At 38.0% G+C, this 20,141-nt stretch overlaps 1 protein-coding gene across 1 annotated transcript in view; it reads right to left on the reverse strand.

Annotated features, from left to right (window-relative positions):
• Positions 1–20,141, reverse strand: part of CSMD1 (CUB and Sushi multiple domains 1) — a 1,614,989-nt gene that overhangs the window by 1,137,038 nt on the left and 457,810 nt on the right. The gene's annotated exons all lie outside the window — the stretch shown is intronic.

Below are 20,141 nucleotides of genomic sequence, written 5' to 3' on the forward strand. Positions count from 1 at the left end.
TTCTGATCTTTCTCTTGAGATGAAAATTCTTCTGTCCCAGTATTCTGAGATTTCCTACTGATAAATTGTTACATGAGTCTCCTTCCATTCATTATTCAGAGCTCTCAATTGCCCTTTCAATCTGGGAACTTTTTTTTCTATTCTGGAAATTTTCTTTGATTATATATTTGTTAATTTTCTCACTCTGTTTCTTCAGCTTTATTTTCTAATCCTTTCTTTGAGTGGTCCTAAGTTTTTATTTATTATAATCCTGTTTTTAATGTCCCAGACACCTTTTCTATCCATAGTTTCTCTTTTTTTATAGCATTCTATTCTTGTTTTGTGGATAGGATATGCCCTATTTTTTCTCAGATAATATTAACAATCATATATTTGAGTTCTTTTTTTTTTTATAATTTTTGACGTCTTCCTAGTTGCTTCACTGTCTTTGATTATTGTGGATTTTGGATTTCTTTTAGGGGATTTCTTTGGCAATCTGATCGTTTTCGAAGAGGATGGGTGGAACTTCTGAGCATGTGTGAGTGTGTGAGTGTGTGAGTGTGCGTGTGTGTGTGTGCATGTGTGTGTGTGTGGTGGAGAGGATGCTTGATCACCATGGGTTCACTTTTGGGCAATCAATCTAGTTCCTTTCACCGAAAAAGGACCCATATCTTTTCCTTAGTTTTTTTTCTCTTAAGTTGGTTAAAGTCTCTCACTTCTTGCTTGAAGCTCTAATCTTTGAACTAGGACAGCCTGGGCTTTCTACATTCATGTAAACTTTTCTTGATTTCCCTATTTTTATTCTGATATAGTCTCCAAATGTGCCTGGAGTCTTCTATTCTAAAGACTCTTGATTTTACATTCCCCAAAAAACAAACCAAAGCCTTCTTTCAAGGTGGAGGAGAGGCAGTCCTCGGGCTGGTTGGAGTGGGGGAGGAAATTTGATTCTAATTCCCTGTGAAATGGATTATTAATCAACTCTTTTATTCCTCTTAACCTCCAACCACACTTCAGAAGTTGCTAGCTGCCAATTTCTGAAGCTTTTGAGAGTTCTGTGGGGCAAATCAGTTTGTTTCTTGGCTTTCTCAACTATTAGATTAAGATTCTGCTTTCCCGGTTCCTCTAAATAGATTACTTTTGACCTTGTGTTTTCTAATCTGTGAAATCTAATCTGGAAAATTGCACTCTTCTCTTTTCACTTTTTCTTTTTCTATTTTTTTTGGGGGGGGGATTTTTTTGTGGATTTTCAACTTTTAAATAATCCTTTTATGATTTCTATTGTAATCTTAGGGGGATTTGGGAGGGGGCTAGGTAGAGATGGGTGAATTTTTTCCATCCACTCAAACCAGAACTTATGATGCAGTTATTTTTTTCCTTGTATTCAAACATGCCAATGTTTTCATATTTTATACGTGTATACATTTATATATATATAATATATATAGTCTGTATACTATAGAATATCTATTATTATTTCACTTAGAAAGAGTGTTCATGTTCTGTAGTAGGTAGAATGATGGAGTATGAATTAATTAGTTAATAACTCAGGCATTCTGAATCTTAGGTCTAATCTGTAAAATGAAAAACATCGTATTTTAGTCTTAAAAGCATCTACCTGTTTTAATTCCTGAACCTTTTGGAAGTGCTCTGGGACAAATCAGTTTGTTTCTTGTATTTTTCAGCTATTATAGGATTCTGCTTTCCTAGCATATTATTCCGTTCCTGTTGCTTATAACAAAATACCTGAAACTGGGTGATTTATAAAGAAAATGAAATTTATTGCTTACAGTTTCTGAGGCTGATAAGTCCAAAGTCCATCTGGTGGTGGAGACAGTGACCCAGGGGTCTCACATTGCAAGATGGTGGAAGCAGAAGGAGCAGAGAGAGAGAAAGACAGACTCTCTTCTTCTTTTAAAGCCCTCGGAACCACGCCCCTGACCACCATTTTTAATCCATTCACTACTGCATGGTCCTACAATACATCTCTTTAAGGCTCCACCTTTCAATTAGCACAATAGGAGTTCCCACCCTGTTAACAGTCATGGTGGGGGCTAAGTTTCTAATACATAAAACTTGGGGGATACAATTGAAGCTTCATGGAGTTTTGGAGGGATATAATTCAGTCCACTACACCTGGTTCTTCTAAATAAATTACCTGTGACCTTATGTTCCCTTTAATGATGACATTGGCTATGGAGCTACTGGACTTGTCCTAGTCTTTGGAAATTTAAGAAAAGCTTTCTAGAAGGGTGATATCTAAATGTTATTAAAATGAGAACCAATTCTTATTAATTTCAAAATTTTAAGAGTTAGAACATTACAGACAAATGGCAGGGGGTGAGAGGGGGGCAGGTCATATATCAGAAGCCTTAGACGTGAGATAGAAGGGAAGTTTGTGGAAGTATGTAGAATTTGGTATGGCTGAGCATGAAAAGGTAGGGGACAAAATGCAGGACTTGCAGGGTCTGGATCTGTAAAGAGCTGCCTCTGCTATGATGTCTTCATTTTCTGCCAGTGACTCCTACGTGTCCTTCAAAGCAGTGTTCTAACAGCATTGCCATGCTTTCTTTGTGCCAGTTGCCCATCTTACTTTCAACTGCTCCTGAGCTCGAGTGCACAATTTTTAAACCAAGGATCTATTTTTAAGAAAAATTTAAAACCAAGTATTTTCAGCTTTGGATAGTTACTACACGTCATTTTAATGTTAATGTATTTCTTCATTTGGACTGTAGGAAATAATTTTCCTCATGGGTTGATAGAATTGTAATGGTCAGTTTTGCAATGAGAGTAGCTACAACTTTACAATCAGTTCTCTACGCAAATAAAATTTTAAATAATATGTGAGGAGATAGGCCTCAATTTTCATTCACTGCATTTACTGCTGTGTTTGTGTGTGTGTGTGTGTGTGTGTGTGTGTGGATATATTCAGAACTAACAATGCAGTTGTAAAAAGAATAAATTATCACACAACTGTGACCATTTCAATCAGAATCCCTCTTTGATGGCACAAAAGGTGGAGAAGCAAAGCATTAGACTCCTTAAAACTAGATAAAGAATCACATATGGATCCCCAAAGTCTGTTTTGACACTCAGCACACCATTTCTATAGATCACCCATGGTCTGTGTGTTTATGTAGCTAAAATTTGTCATGGATTCCTTGCACAGGGCAGTAATACCCCTTTCTGACATGTAGAACTGCTGGATTATGGAAATTGCATCCACAGGCAATATTTATTCTTTGAAGCCAAAATCAGATTGAGCAAGGAGAATATAAATGACCTTTTTGTATTTCTTGCAAAATAAGTCTGTTCTTCATGCCTATTCTTTAGCACAGTGTCTGAAAAGGATGTTTATCCATAGAAACTATCATTATTAAAAGAAGCAAAATACCATTAATTCATTTGCACTTTAATGGGAACATGGGTAGTATGATACATTTCATTGTGTATTTGTCCATTCATAGATATAATTCTTAAATGCAAAGGAGGCAATTAATAAGGCCCATTGTGTTGCAGCATATATCATTGATGGCTTGTAACTCATTCTAGCAAAGTTTCTGGCATTCATCCTAAGCTAAACAAATATTACAGGTTTATAACTCATGACGAACCTGATCCCAATTGGACTTGTACCTTCCATATTCATCTGTTGTCATTTTTGAATCAAAATGTTAACGGCAATGATGTTGATGTTCTGTACTACTGATTCAGAAAGACTCAAAATAAAGTGTACATAAGTGTGAAGAAGTAATCGATATAAATATAGATGATAGATATATAGATGCTAAATAAATTGATAGTTAACAAACATACATGAAATATGTATTCTAATAATACTTTTTATAAAGACTGTATCTGAGTCACAAAAATTGCAGATTATGGAGAATGTCTAACAGTAGTATTTTTTTTTTTTTTTTCTGTGAGGCATTGATTTAATTACTTTATTTTTTTATTTTTTTTATTTTTTTTAAATTTTATTTTGTCGATATACATTGTAGCTGATTATTGCTCCCAATCACCAAAACCTCCCTCCCTTCTCCCTCCCCCCCTCCCCCCCAACAATGTCCTTTCTGTTTGCTTGTTGTATCAACTTCAAATAATTGTGGTTGTTATATCTTCTTCCCCCCCCCCAGTTTGTGTGTGTGTGTGTGTATGTGTGTGTGTGAATTTATATATTAATTTTTAGCTCCCTCCAATAAGTGAGAACATGTGGTATTTCTCTTTCTGTGCCTGACTTGTTTCACTTAATATAATTCTCTCAAGGTCCATCCATGTTGTTGCAAATGGCAGCATTTCATTCGTTTTTATAGCTGAGTAGTATTCCATTGTGTAGATGTACCACATTTTCCGTATCCACTCATCTGATGATGGGCATTTGGGCTGGTTCCAACTCTTGGCTATTGTAAAGAGTGCTGCGATGAACATTGGGGAACAGGTATACCTTCTACTTGATGATTTCCATTCCTCTGGGTATATTCCCAACAGTGGGATGGCTGGGTCGTATGGTAGATCTATTTGCAATTGTTTAAGGAACCTCCATACCATTTTCCATAGAGGCTGCACCATTTTGCAGTCCCACCAACAATGTATGAGAGTTCCTTTTTCTCCGCAGCCTCACCAGCATTTATCGTTCAGAGTCTTTTGGATTTTAGCCATCCTAACTGGGGTTAGATGGTATCTCAATGTGGTTTTGATTTGCATTTCCCGGATGCTGAGTGATGTTGAGCATTTTTTCATATGTCTGTTGGCCATTTGGATATCTTCCTTAGAGAAATGCCTACTTAGCTCTTTTGCCCATTTTTTAATTGGGTTGCTTGTTTTCTTGTTGTAAGGTTGTTTGAGTTCCTTATATATTCTGGATATTAATCCTTTGTCAGATGTATATTTTGCAAATATTTTCTCCCACTCTGTTGGTTGTCTTTTAACTCTTTTAATTGTTTCTTTTGCTGTGCAGAAGCTTTTTAGTTTGATATAATCCCATTTGTTTATTTTTCCTTTGGTTGCCCGTGCTTTTGGGGTCGTATTCATGAAGTCTGTGCCCAGTCCTATTTCCTGAAGTGTTTCTCCTATGTTTTCTTTAAGAAGTTTTATTGTCTCAGGGTGTATATTTAAATCCTTAATCCATTTTGAGTTGATTTTAGTATACGGTGAGAGGTATGGATCTAGTTTCATTCTCCTGCATATCGATATCCAGTTATCCCAGCACCACTTGCTGAAGAGGCAGTCCCTTCCCCAGTGAATAGGCTTGGTGCCTTTGTCAAAGATCAGCTGACAGTAAGTGTGTGGGTTGACTTCTGGATTCTCTATTCTATTCCATTGGTCAGTGTGTCTGTTTTTATGCCAGTACCATACTGTTTTGGTTATTATAGCTTTGTAGTATAGCTTAAAGTCAGGTAGTGTTATGCCTCCAGCTTTATTTTTTTTGCTCAGCATTGCTTTGGCTATTCGTGGTCTTTTATTGTTCCATATAAATGTCTGAATAGTTTTTTCCATTTCTGAGAAAAATGTCTTTGGAATTTTGATGGGGATTGCATTGAATTTGTATATCACTTTGGGTAGTATGGACATTTTCACTATGTTGATTCTTCCAATCCAAGAGCATTGAATATCTTTCCATCTTCTTGTATCCTCTCTAATTTCTCTCAGCAGTGGTTTGTAGTTCTCATTATAGAGATTTTTCACCTCCTTGGTTAACTCAATTCCTAAGTATTTTATTTTTTTGGTGGCTATTGTAAATGGGCAGGCTTTCTTGATTTCTCCTTCTGCATGTTCACTATTGGAGAAAAGAAATGCTACTGATTTTTGTGTGTTGATTTTGTATCCTGCTACTATGCTGAAATCATTTATCAATTCCAACAGTTTTTTTGTAGAGGTTTTAGGCTGTTCGATATATAGGATCATGTCATCTGCAAACAGGGACAGTTTGACTTCATCTTTTCCAATCTGGATGCCCTTTATTTCCTTCTCTTCTCTGATTGCTCTGGCTAGTACTTCCAACACTATGTTGAATAGGAGTGGTGAGAGTGGGCATCCTTGTCTAGTGCCTGTTCTTAAAGGAAAAGCTTTCAGCTTTTCCCCATTCAGGATGATATTGGCAGTGGGTTTGGCATATATGGCTTTAATTATGTTAACAGTAGTATTAAGAAAAGACTTTGACAGAAATTATTTGCTTAAAAAGTCTAAGCTTATACTGGAATGAGAACAAATAATGACAGGCCTACAGCACAGAGAGCACTTCATATAACTCAATGAAGTAACGCTTTACAGCATAAATAACCTTTCCCTGAGTTCCTAGACATGAATTCTACGTAAGTGTTAAAATGTCACCACATAAGTATTTTTCCCCAAATCAGCTAGTGCAGAAGAGAAGCCTGTCCTGCTGTCATTGCTCATTTCTCCTCTTCCTCCTCCTCATCATGGAGTGAGGGATCTGGTAGTAAAGCCACACAGCAGCAGTGATATGTGTAACAAATGAATTTTTTGTGCCAAGCTCTCTGCTACGGATGCAAAGAAAAAAACTCTAAAATCTCCCAGGAGGTGTAGAACTAAATATATAAAAAGATTGTTACATCCCTATATGTTAATTGCAATATTCAGTACTATTTAAGTAGCATGGGATATTTTTTAGAACTAGAAATATTTCTCCTATAATTTGAATGGAATAAATATCAGCTTTATAATCAGTATTACACATAAAAATAGCCAATTTTATCACAAGAAATCTTGACAACATAGAACTCCAGAAAAATAAAATAAAATCTTGAACTTTACTTCTTCTGGTTATGGAACCATGAGCAAGTTACTTAATATTTTTAAATTTCACTTTGCTTATCCATAAAATAAAAGAAATAATTTTAAGCATAATTTTTTAGAGATTTAAATGAGATTATTTTTTAATAAAGATTAACTGCTATTATAAAGATGATATTATTGCTACCATCATCATTATTGCTATTCATGTAAGAACATCAAGTCTGCATTTATAGCTTAATAAATTTACAAACTCATTATATGTACATTAGTTTTATTTTTTTCTACATAGTTGAAGGAAGGTCACTTCTCTTATGGACTGAATTGTATCCCCCCAAACTTATATGCTGAAGTCAAGCAATCCCACTGCTGGGTATACATCCAAAGGAATGGAAATCATCATGCTGAAGGGATACCTGCATTCTCGTGTTCATCACAGCTCTATTCACAATAGCCAAGATATGGAACCAACCTAAATGTCCATCGATGGATGACTGTATACAGAAAGTGTGGTATATATACTCAGCCATAAAAAAGAATGAAATTCTGCTACTTGCAGTAACATGGATGAGTTTGGAGAAAATTATGTTAGGTGAGATCATGCAGGCACAGAAAGTGAAACACTGCATGTCCTCACTCATAATTGGGAGCTAAGAAACAAAGAAAGAAAGACAGACCATAATGAAACGTTGAACTTTCAGGGGAGAACAGACCTATAGTTATACCAGAGGTGGGAAAGGGGGATGTGGGTGGGGATAGGGAGTAACAGGGTAAGGAACACAAAAAGTAATTATGATTTGTAATGATGAACATGCTAATATATTGATTTGATCATCACATACTGATAGTCAACTCTGCACCCCATAAACATGTGTAAATAAAAATAACAAAAATTTTTCAAATGCCCCAAAATCCAGTGGCTTATAATTAACAACAACCCAAATAAAAACAAAACAACAGATTTATATGCTGAGGTCCTAATCCCCATGGCCTCAGAAGATGACTGTATTTGAAAACAAAGCTTCAAAGAGGTGATTAAGATATAATGAGATCATTAGGGTGGGTCCCAATACAATATGACTGGTGTTCTTATAAGAACTAATTTGTACACAAACATGCACAAGAACAGACAAAAGATCAGGTGAAGAGGCAGCAAGAAGACAAGCATCTACAAGCCAAGGAGACAGGTCTAAGAGAAACCAAAGCCACTGACACATTGATCTGAGACTTCCACCCTCCACATGGTGACAATATAATTGTTTGCTGTTCAAGCCCCCTAATCTGTGGCATTTTGTCATGAAAGGTCTAAGAAACTAATACATATTCCAAGAAATAAACCTATATACTTGCCACCCAATTTTCTGCTGCTACTTTTAAAATATATCAAAAATCAGTCAACTTTTCTATCCCGACTTCCTTTCATTACTCTAAGCCACCAGCACTTTTTTCCTAGAGCCGTGCAGGAGTCTTCTCACTGACATTCCTGCCTCTAACACACTCCTTGCCAGCCATTCTAAACATGGCAGTCTGAGTGACTTATCTTAGCATAAGCTTTATCCTTGTCCTTGACTGCTCTACATCCTTTGATAGTTTCCAATTACTCCCAGGATAAAGTTACTCAAATAGCTTGGAAGGCTTTTAATGATCTGGCTACTGCTCAATACAATTATCTTGTGTCCTATTCTAGACATGCTCAGCTTAGAGTCTACAAATACACCGAGATCATATCCTCTCCTGTCTCTTGCATTTATTGGAACTATTTTGTGTGAGAATAGGTCATTTTCTCAGTTCTTAGCATAGTGGCATCACATAGTGCACACACAAAATAATGGTTTTATAATTACCAATTGCATAAATGTTTTTGACTTCCACACAGTATTTTCATACTTTGATACAATACTGCTAAAAAATTGATCAGAACCAGAAGGGAAGACATGCTCAGTATTCATGATCTTCCTTATCACTTCAGGACCAGCATTGTTGAGAATTAAGTTCCTATGGGAATATGTTTCTTCCGTTATTGTTAAACCATTAGAGCTTATAAGTTAACAACTAAAAAATGGAAGAAAGGAAAGAAGGAAGGAAGGAAGAGAGGAAGCAAGCAGGTAAAAGTAGGAGGGAAGGAGGGAAGTTATCAGAAGCAAAATAAACATAGCTCACACACAAAAAAATTTCCAAACACAAAAGCAAAACTTTAGGAAAGGCCAAGAAAAAACACTTAACAATATTCTAAATTAGAAAGAAATTTCAATATGAAGAAATGAGCTTTGATTGTTGAGATGTTGATAGGGAAATTTAGTTTGCACTGGCAATAGTTTGGAGATCTTTCAGTTGATCTATGAAGAAGAAATCCAAATATTTTGAAATTTTATTAGAAAGGATAATAATATAATTTCCTTATCAGGTTATCATTTAACAGTAGCTATTTACACTAGAAAGGGGAACTGGAATGATAGTAATCAAACTATATTCAATAATCAATTTTATACAGTATACCAACTAGTATACCAGTAACTAGAGATTATCACATTTAAAAAAAATAATAATAAGGGAAGTACTCATAGAAATTGGAACCACTTCAGATGTTTTGTAACAAGAACTTGAAAATGTATTTGTCTCTCCTACATTAGACTTTTTTAACTTATGGTTCTCAATCAAATATTGTGGGAGCCATAGCAATTTTCCTCAAGGATTCAATGTATATCTTTAAAATTCTTGGTCGAAACCAAACCAGAATTTTAAATGGCTCTTTGCAGAAACAGGAAGCATTGAATTGATTGACCAAAAGTACAATAAAAGATCTTCAAAGATCTCTCAGAAAGAAAGGCTATAACTATTATTTTCTTAGAAAAGATATAATATGCACAGAAAAGCTATGTAAATGCAAAAATTGGTCAAAAATATAAAGATGAGCTATTGAACAGGATTTGTCAAATAATTTGAAAACATTCAGAGACACATAAAGATTGTTTTTTTAGTTTCCATTTCTTATCAGAATCTTGATCTGTTAATGATGATAAAAATGTCATGACTGAGGAGAAACGAAACGATCTATGAGTTGACTGAAGAATCACTTGAAATAAATACCATGAAATTGGTTCCCAGCAAACATCCCCTTTAAAACATGCCTGTGTATATTAGCAAGCCAAGTAAGTACAGCAGCCCCTCCTTATCCACGGTTTTGCTTTCTGCGGCTTCAGTTACCCACAGTCAACTGCAGTCTAAAAATATTAAATAGAAAATTCCAGAAATAAACAATTCATATATTTAAAATTGAGTAGCGTGATGAAATCTCAGCCCTGTCCTGCTCCATCCCCTCGGGATGTGAGTTACACCTTTGTCCAGTGGAACCATGCAGTATCTGCTCTTCTCCAGTTCATCACTTAGTAGCCTCTTGGTTATCAGAGCGACTGTTGCAGAATGCAGTGCTTGTTTTCACATAACCCTTATTTTACTTCATAATGGCACCAAAGCACAAGAGTAGCGATGCTGGCTATTGTGATAATTGTTATATTTTATTCTTAGTAATTGCTAATCTCTTACTATGCCTAATTTACACATTAAACTTTATCATAGGTGTGTGTGTATACGATAGCATACATAGGGTTTGGTACTATCTGAGGTTTCAAGCATCCACTCGGAATCTGGGGACATATCCCTTAGACAGAGAGGGGCTACGCCAGACACAACAGCAAACATGGTCTTACTAAAGCAACAGCAAACATGGTCTCACATGACTCTCAGCAAAAGTTTTAATATTAATAATTTAAATTAAGTTGCCCTTAATGTACAATATTTCAGAAGATGTAGTTCATGCAAGGCAAATGTAGTTCCATGAAAATTGTGAGGCAGCATTTTTCTTGTTCACTCTCATTCTCTCTCAAGCGTCTGGCAAGCTTTTAGAGACTACATAAAACCTTACATAGCCATTACTCTGATAGCTATTGAAATGTGTGCATGTGAATTCTTTGAGTTTTATAATTATTAGATTGCAGTACTAATTTTTAAGATTGTAAAGAGGTTCTTACACCAAAAAAATTTAATAAACACTGAACTTAACTTGTGATTATTTATCAATTTTGCAGAAGAAAGATTTACAAAGAGAATGGTCATGACCATTCTCTCTCCCTAAATACTGAATTAAAGCACGGATCAAAACCAACATTCAGACTATGTCAATAAATCAAGAATAAATGAGACTGTAGTGATAAACCAATCAGCCGTGCTGCTTTTGCACCACGCTATGAATGTAATTAATTAGTTGCCCTTTGGGGCTTTGACTTGCCATGCTACTACCCTTAGTCATCTGCTTATGTTGAAATAATTCTAAAAATGTGGAACAGAAAATAGTTCACCCATCACAGATGCTAGAATAGGTTATACATTTCCTCCTACCTAATAGCATTAGCCTAATTTTGTCTGGATAGAGGCACCTTTAATTAATTCTCTGTGATGCTTCTATTCTGGCTAGGTATGCAAAACTATAAAAGATACGTGGTCTAATTTTAATGAAAATAAGACATGTCGATGACACTTAGACTAACCCTTCATGCTAATTCAGACATGTTTAAAAGAGAATGACAGGCTTCTCATGCTAAATAGATCCATGAAGAATAGAAAAGGTATCAAAAGTTATTCATTGTGTTTAATGATGAAATAAAATATGTTATCAAAATAGGTATTGTATGAAAGGTAATTATGAGGAAAGAATATAACATTTTTTTCTTTTAAAATTTTATGGTAGTATACCATAATTCATTTGTATTAGTTTTTCTTTGGTGGATACAGATTGGATGCTAATGGAATTGGTTAGAATGTAAGGAACAAAATGAAATAGAGAAAACATTAGAAATCACATATTTTTATAACTTCCTTCAGTTTAAGTTCACCCTGAGGATAAAGTAACTCATAGAACTGTAAGATTATTGATCACACTGATAAAGATACTGTACTGCATGATTTTGTATTTTATGTGAAAGTAATTCTTTTCTAAATTTCCCAAGGATAATCTAAGCCCTATAATCAAAATTCCTATCCTCTTTACATTATGTTACTTTTTGGATGTCTTAAATTGTTATTGATTTTTTAAATCTCTGAACGATTGGCCTGTGTTTTACTCCTGCCTCTGCTAACAGTCAAATGACAACCAACATGTTTAAGAACCATAGACTTTATGGCTGATAGTCATACAGTCAACTCATGGCAATGTTAATACTGGGAACCAGTATCTTAATCCCTGGTCTTTCACTCTGCCTCCTAACATCCAGTTCTGAGATCTGACTCTTTATAATGCATTCTACTAAAATAATTTTTTTTTTTTAATATTAAGGCCATGTGATACCCTTCTGTTACTGAAGTCACCACCAAAGAAAGCCTTCACCAGATGTGTTCCTTGGATACTTTGGACTTCCTAGCCTCTGAAACTAACTAAACCAGCACATACACCTATAAGGATAAGAACAATGACTGGAAGGAAACGCAGGAGATTCCTCCCTTCCCTTAAAACTCGTAAATTCAGATATAGAAGAATCAAGATAGCAGAATCGGCGGTCCCCAGCATTACCCTCTCCCACAATTGACCAATTTACCACTCTTAAAAAAGCAATGACTGCCAAGTGGGGGGCCACTAGAGCTCAAGGGAAGAGGAGGAGAGACCTACATGGTTCATAAAGGTGGGAGAATCTGTGATGGCAGAAAGAAAGGACTGCTCCAACTGTTTCGTGTCCTGGCCATTTCAAGTCTGGCCCTGGTGAGTGCACACAGCAAGAGCTGGCAAAAGCCACAGCTGTGCCCTTTGTATGAATTTGCTTGGAGGCTGCAGGGGAGAAGAGGACCTTAGTGGCCCCCAGGCCAGCGGGACCACTAACAGGGTTCCCAAGGACCCACATAGGAGCAAGGAGCCAGAACAACTGGAAAAAGGAGCCACTCAGAGGCCAGTGAGTCATTGTAGGGGACCAGCGCATGTCCTGTCCCATGGGAAGTGTTTGGATTGTGGGAGATGGGGGAGATGGGCCCACCAAGGTAACACTGGGGCACAGCATAGAGAGCTGATCTGCCCCCCAATCAGCACAGAACCACTCAGAGGAGACTGGTCAGGAATATAGAACTGCAGGGGATACAGTTTGCTGAAAAGACTCAGGCCCAGACGAGAGATTCCACACAACTCAGGTGAACCGGAACTCACAAGACCCAGGAGTGCCTAGAAGGTCAACAATTAAACCCTGAGCTGCACAAAAAGCCTTCCCCAGAGAGTCAGCAGCAAAGCAGCCATTTAGCTCAACCACAGGGCTCAAGTGCTGGTCCCCACAGGAAGTTCCCCCATTTTAGAAGTAAGCAAAGGACGACAAATTAGCTCCAGTGCAGAGTTTAAGTGGTGGGAATAGTAAATAATCCCACACAGAAATAAAAGAAAAAACAAAAAACCCACAGATCAAAGACAAAGTTCTGATATTAACCAGTAAAATTCTAACACCACCAAAGGACACCTATAAAACCTAGGTGGACCAGAAGCACACAGGGCCCCCAAGCTGGATGGGGGGTGAGGGTCTTAGCCAAATCCTCCAATGTTCACATCCAGCTCAGTGATAACAGAGCCACCACCAGAAACCCTCCAGGTCCCGAGCTGGAGCGGTTGCCCCTCAGGCCTCAGACACGCCCCCTTGCCCTCTGCAACCAGGCCAGAATAGGAACTAGCTGGGGACCAGCCCTGTCCCACTATCCCCACCGCCGTCCCCCACCTTCCTTCCTCTTCCTCCTCCCTCTGCTCTGCAACATCTTAGAATGTAAAAATAATAATAATAATAAATAAATTTTTAAAAATAAAAAATAATAATATTGAAGGAACATACATCTTTGTGTTCTTCTATTCCATAGTATAAAAATGCATAAAATATTAAGATACATATTTTAGGAAATCAATGGCTGTCTGAGAAAGAATTCCCCTAGATCAGATCCCAGACTTTTAAAAATTAAAGGAAAAATTTTAAAAAGCCAAACCTCTAAGGTTGACTTTTTAAATGATTCTTTATGTTTTCCCAAACCAAAATTATAGTGAACTGCCTATTTCTTTGTTTTAAGCACCAAGTAAAATAAAGGAAAAATAATAAACCAACTGGTTTTAATAATTATCAGAATGCACTATAAATATTGGCTCTTGTTTAACTGGATATTTGCCCATGAGGCAAATCCTACAGAGAGGAAAGTTAATATATTATGAATTATTAGTTATTTAATAGAAAGGATTTAATCCAGTCCAATAAGCCTTCATTTAATTAAAATTTTAATGAATATTTTTGAATGCTTGATATGAACCTCTACTGTGCTGTGGGTAAATTATATTGTCATGTACAAAAAGCCATGGACTGTACAGTTTAGTGTACAAAACAGACAGTGAGAGAACAACCAAACACAAAGCAACAGTGATTCTTACACACCAAAAACACAGCTATAAGACAAAGGACTGCTGGGATTTAATTCCTGGATCCATTGCCTACTAGTTGTATCATGTAAAACAAGTTACTTAAATTCTCTGTGCTGCAACATCCTCGCAGAAAATAATAGAGCCGCAGTGGTTCTTGGAAGACTAATTTAGTTGACAAATGTAAATTAGTGCACCAGAAGCATCCTCTGCCTCAGCTATTATTTTATTTGCAAATTTGCTATGAATGAAATGAAAATTTGTTGACAAGGTAGGGTGGTGTCACAGTATTTTTGAGCACCTTTCAAGTAAAAGTTACTGTGGTAAGCACTGGAGGTAAAGAAATAACACGACAGGATGCCTCCACTGGAGGAGTTGACAGCTGGTGAGGAAGACGGCTTAAATGGGTCATGTGTGTCAGGTGATGTGGGATCACAGAGGACTGGCGACTGTCCTGCATTAGGATTCACAGACAGCTCACTGAGCTGCATATTCAACGTGAGTGTGTACCAAGGAGGGGGAGAGTGCTGGAAGGGCATTTGTCCCTCGACCAGCCAGAGCACAGGCAGGGGGGTGTGGTGCAGTGGGATGGGCGAGCTGTCCAATGGTGAGTTTGGTGGGAAGCCCCGGGCGGCACTCAAGCAGGTTAGTGAGAACAAAGGACTCAGCAGGACGGGGTCCCTTAGACTGCTGAAGGCCCCGCTGGTGTTCTGTAGGCTTATTGGACATCCCAGAGAGGCACTTTGGGCAGAGGCAGGGAGTGGTCAGATATGAATTTTAGATAGGTGTATTATCAAAAACACAGATGGAAGGTTTGTTTTACCTGGAGGGACATCTACCTCTGAGGGCAGAGGGAAGGAGCTGTGGAGGGCAGAACATGTGGCTGAAGGAATGTTTATGTGGGCAGGTGGGAGACGGAGCTAATTGGCTCTCCTTGACCTCAGTTTGCCTGGTAGAGTAGGAGACAAGTCGACTCATAAGAATGAGAGAATGGGGTTTCAGTAAGAGGCTTCCAGACAGACTACAGTAACTAGAATTTTTTTTTTTTTTTTTTTTTTTTTTTGAGCTGAATAGAAGAAGTTGCTGGTCAGGGAAGAACACAAATGTTTGGCCTCATGGAGGACAAATTAGAAATTGGAGACAATTAATTGATAGTTATATCAAATTGCAAAGCCTTTTTACCATGCTTTACTTTACAAGGTAACATATTTCCAGGTTCCAGGTATTAGGATGTGGGCATCTTTGTGGGACCATTTTTCCGACTACCACGAATGCAAAGGCACACATTTGTACAGTAAGTTGCGTGAGTTCTATTTCTGTGATATACTGGCATATTGTAGGAGGTAGATGGGCAAAACCATTACAGTACACATCAAAACATGCACAGATATGATGGTGTGAACCACATGCTGTGGAAAAGCAAGCATGCAGCATCTCAGCCTGCCCTGGTGTGTCTGTGAAGACCAAACCTGACAAGTCTTTGCATTGGCATCCCTGCTATAAATCTTCCACTGCCGTTTCAGGGGACAAACGCAGACGCAGCGGCTCTCCAAACACCTCTCACTTGACAGCTCTTTCCTGCTCCTGTGCTCGCCTGTCGTCCAGGCAGCTCAAGCGGAAGTTCCAGGACGTAAACTAGAAGCCTGACCTCTGAACAGTCAGTGACCAGACAGACGTGAGCACACAACCCGTATGTCACTGGCTCCTCTCCTTCTGCCTCTCAGCTGGGGACTTTAGCACAGGTCTTATGCTGTTTCACTCGTCTTCCCTTCCTCCTTCCTCCCTTCCATTGCTCACAGTCCCCTTGTTCTTCTCTCTTTTTTATATTTTTTCTTTCTTTTGTTAAACCAGCCTTCTCTCTCCCTTCTTTCCTTCCCTCTTTCCTTCTCTCCCTCCTTTCTTATTTCCTCCCTTCATTTATCTTTCTCTCTCTCTTGCCTTTCTTTCTTCCCAAACATTTACTCTGAACTTAATTCTGAACTATACTGTTAAAAATCTAACACTCAAAAAGCTTTAGAAACAGAAGGAAGAGACCTTCATAAAAGTTGCTATGAGTGAACATACAGTCTCTGAGCAATACTGGAAAGATTCCCCATCCATTATTCTACCTCCTATGTCTCATTACTTGGAATTCTTTTATTCCCTCTCTTGTAAAATTCAGAAAAATAAAACATCTACCTCTTTAGGAACCTACACTCAGAGTGAGTGACATTGTGATTTTCATTTATGTGTTCATGTAATAAATATTTTTTGAATGCCTCGTAGGAGCTAGACTGAGGCCTTGAATCTAGACATGACTCAATGGTGAGCAGTTATTACCTTTAAAAGCTTACAGTCAGTGGATAGAATCAGTTATAAACAGATGAAAGAGAACGTAGACTTTAAGTGCCTGGAGGTGAAAGTGCATCATGCTATGAGCATTTATAGCAGTGGGACCTGTGGACCTCAACTCTTTGAGCAAAATACTTAAGCAAAGATGTGATGAATGATAAGGAAGCAACTAACCAAAGTGGGGGTGGAAGGAGGGGCTGAGCCTGGATAATGCTCAGGCCACAGGAACAGCGTCAGCAGTGGTTCTGGAGATTGGTGTAAGATGATAATGGAGAGAAAGGCAAGAATTAATTTATGCAAGGTCTCCCAGGGTAAGTTAAAGATTTGGATTTTGGGGCTGATAATCATGAAAAGCCATTGAATGATTCTACACACAGCTATGATGTGATAATATTGGAGTTTTGAAATTATCAGCTGTCAGCAGATGGACAACGGAGTGCAGAAAAGCAAGGTTCTGTGCTGGGGACTCGTTAGTAAGGCTATCGCAACAGTCAGTGAAGGAGGAAACAGAAGTTTGAAGCAATTGGACATGTGGTACTAGAATTCTGTGCTTAAAGGGGAGAATGTTATTAATGCCATTGAATTCATGGGCTTAAAAGAACATTTCTGTAGAAATTGTATAGAGAAAAAAAAAAAAAAAGCCAAGGATTGACCCAAGGAATTAGTAAGTAGAAAATTATCTTGAGATGATATTAGTTAGTTGGAGAGATAAGATGAATTTAATGTCATTTAATATTTTGAAAACAAATTTTAAACACATATATTATATATGTATAATATAATATAATATATATACACACATATATATACATATATGTGTGTGTGTGTGTATATATATGATAGAGAAAGATCAAGACTGTCATACGTTGCCAAAGGTCAGTCAAGTAATAAGAAGACCGAGAGGTGTCACTGGTCTCCCCTGGACCCCACACTGACTCCTTGCAGCCGGGCACCCCGGGCTCTCTCAGCTACCTCTGGCCCAGCCTGCCTGACTCAGTTCAAGCACCCCTCTTTATCCCCACCCACTCCAGCTGGGCAGAGCTGGGTGCCCCTCTGACCTCCGAAACATTCGTGCACAGCTTGCTTCAGGCCTGACCCCACAGACAGACATTATTTGGAAATGACTGTAGCTTTCCCCACAATAAATTGTGACTTCATCGACAGTGGGAACTTTTGCTTTCTTATTATTATTTTTTTTTTTTGAATTTCCATGACTCATTACCTGGTAGGATAGGAGCTTAATCAGCGTTTGCTGAAAGGAAGGTAAGCGAGGAGGACAAAGAAAGGGAGGAAATGGAGCAGGTGGGAAGGAGTGAAGGAAAGCAGGAGCAAGGCGAAGAGACAAAGGAGGGAAAGCGGGGGAGGAAAGCATGACTACAGATGAGAATGATGCTCTTCAAAATACAGAGATAGGCAAGGCTGGAGCCATGCCTAAGCCCCTCTCCTAAGCCCCTTCTCGTCCCCTCCCCTCCAACCACACTCCTCCTCACTGGGATTGCTTTCCTCTGCCTGCTAGGGCACTGGATGCCCTCACCCCAAGTGTCTGCTTGGATCTCTACCCAAGGGGGCACTGGGGACTTGCAAGGGGGACCCGCACACATGCTTGGTAGAGTTGGCTCCTTAGCAAAATCTTATAAGAAAAAGAATACTGATATCTCAACATTGGGAAAATAAAATAATTTAATCAGGACCCCTTGCCCTAGGCCCAGTTGGGGTGGTGTGGCACATTCTTAGTAAGCAAATTGTGTGTGGGTGGGTGGGTGGAGTTAGTGCGCATGCAAGGTGCCCTGGCTTGGCTGGTGACTGCCTCGGGCATCCGCTCTGCTTGGCCATGCTCTCAAACCTACAGCTCCAAGGACCTGTTTGCTGGTTACCTAGTTCATAGACCTGCATGTGAGGGATCTGATAACCCAGCCTGGTGTGTGAAGGGATTGTGACCCAGTCTGGACAACACACATGAGGGGTCTGTGAACTCCAGGCCTACCCCTACCTTGACAATTGGCCCAGTTGGCAGGATTACCGGCAGGTAAAAGAGCATCACACTCAATAAATGGGAAGGAAAAGTAAAAGGTTTAGACAGAAAGATTTATGTAATATTCCTTACAAACATTGCCTTCCATCTATTTCGTTCTAACAATTAACAAATATCTCCAGCAACTGAGGAACTTGGCATTTTCCAATTTCATAGATCTCACTTAGCTATGTTTTCTCTGATTTAGTCCCAGTGTGTGCCTTGACATGTTTCTCAGTTTCAAAAATTATTTCTAGACTTGTGATCTAATCAAACAAGACTGGGAAGCTCCACATGTATGAGATATTGAAGGATAATCTTGATTCCAAAATTCCAGAGGTCTCCAGAAAGTGGGCAATCCATAAATCCAAAGATGCATAGGAGGGAGAAAGGAAGTTAATTGTTTTACAGAGTGGTAAGTTTATGAAGCGATATCCTCCAAGAAGACTGAGAAACCAGAGAAAGAGTCAGCTAAACAAAGGAAACACAGGGCCGGCCCCCTGGCGTACTCGGGAGAGTGCAGCGCTTCAGAGCGCAGCGGCACCGGGTTTGGATCCTATATAGGAATGGCCAGTGCACTCACTGGCTGAGCGCAGTGCGGGCGACACCACGCCAAGGGTTGCGATCCCCTTACTGGTCACAAAAAGACAAAAAGACAAAAAAAAAAAAAAAAACCAAAGGAAACACGATGTCACTCATTCACACAGCGTTTCACAGTTTAGAAATCGCTCTTGTGTATCATATGCCATTTTCTCCTCACAGTAATCCTGTGAGTTATTGTCTGCATTTTCACAGATGTACAAATGAAGCAGTTAAGAGACTTGTAAGCAATTCTAGTAAGAAATAGCATTGAAATTACTCCTTCACTGTGTTTTTACCTTATTTTATAAGTTTTTTTTTACATCCCACAAATCTTTAAACTCCAGAAATTGCTTAAAAGTGAATTTTAGATAGCAGGCAATTCTGACTTTATGATCCTTCAATTAAAAACAGATATAACAATTTAGTCCATACTGTTAACAATATATATGAATGAAATGTATTATAAACTCTATTTTACTAAGCCTAACTTAACATATAATTTGGCATTTATAGTGATCAAAAGAATCATTTAGGTATAGACAGTATTAAATCTACAAAGAGGATAAAAAACATTATTAGAACTTTATAGATATTTATATGCTATTCAAAATAAAAACATGATGATAATTGGTTCATAAGTTAGTTCATTAAGCTTTTCTCAACTTATATATCCAAAGATTTACAGTACAGAAAACAAAAATAACTTCAGTCTGGAACATTCTCTAAGGATTGAAGCAACATTTGTTAGCAGATATCCACATAGGCAAACATACATAAAGAAAAAAGACAGATAGTGACAAATATTATCATAACAATTCAAGATAATCACCAGATGAATACAATTATATTTTTATAATTAGTCACGTTATAATGATACTTAATTTACTTATGAAACAGGGTTTTTATTTCACGTTTGGTATAAGGCAGTGTTTTATGATCCCAAATACTTTACTATCTTTATCTACCTTGATATTCTACTCTATGAGGTTATGACATTCATCTGTACGCAAATATCAGAGGCCTCAGAGAGAGAACAGTTTTCTCTAGGTCGATATTTCTGTCTACTGCCAT

The sequence above is a fragment of the Cynocephalus volans genome, chromosome 1 (genome assembly GCF_027409185.1).
Source record: "Cynocephalus volans isolate mCynVol1 chromosome 1, mCynVol1.pri, whole genome shotgun sequence".
NCBI lineage: Eukaryota > Metazoa > Chordata > Mammalia > Dermoptera > Cynocephalidae > Cynocephalus > Cynocephalus volans.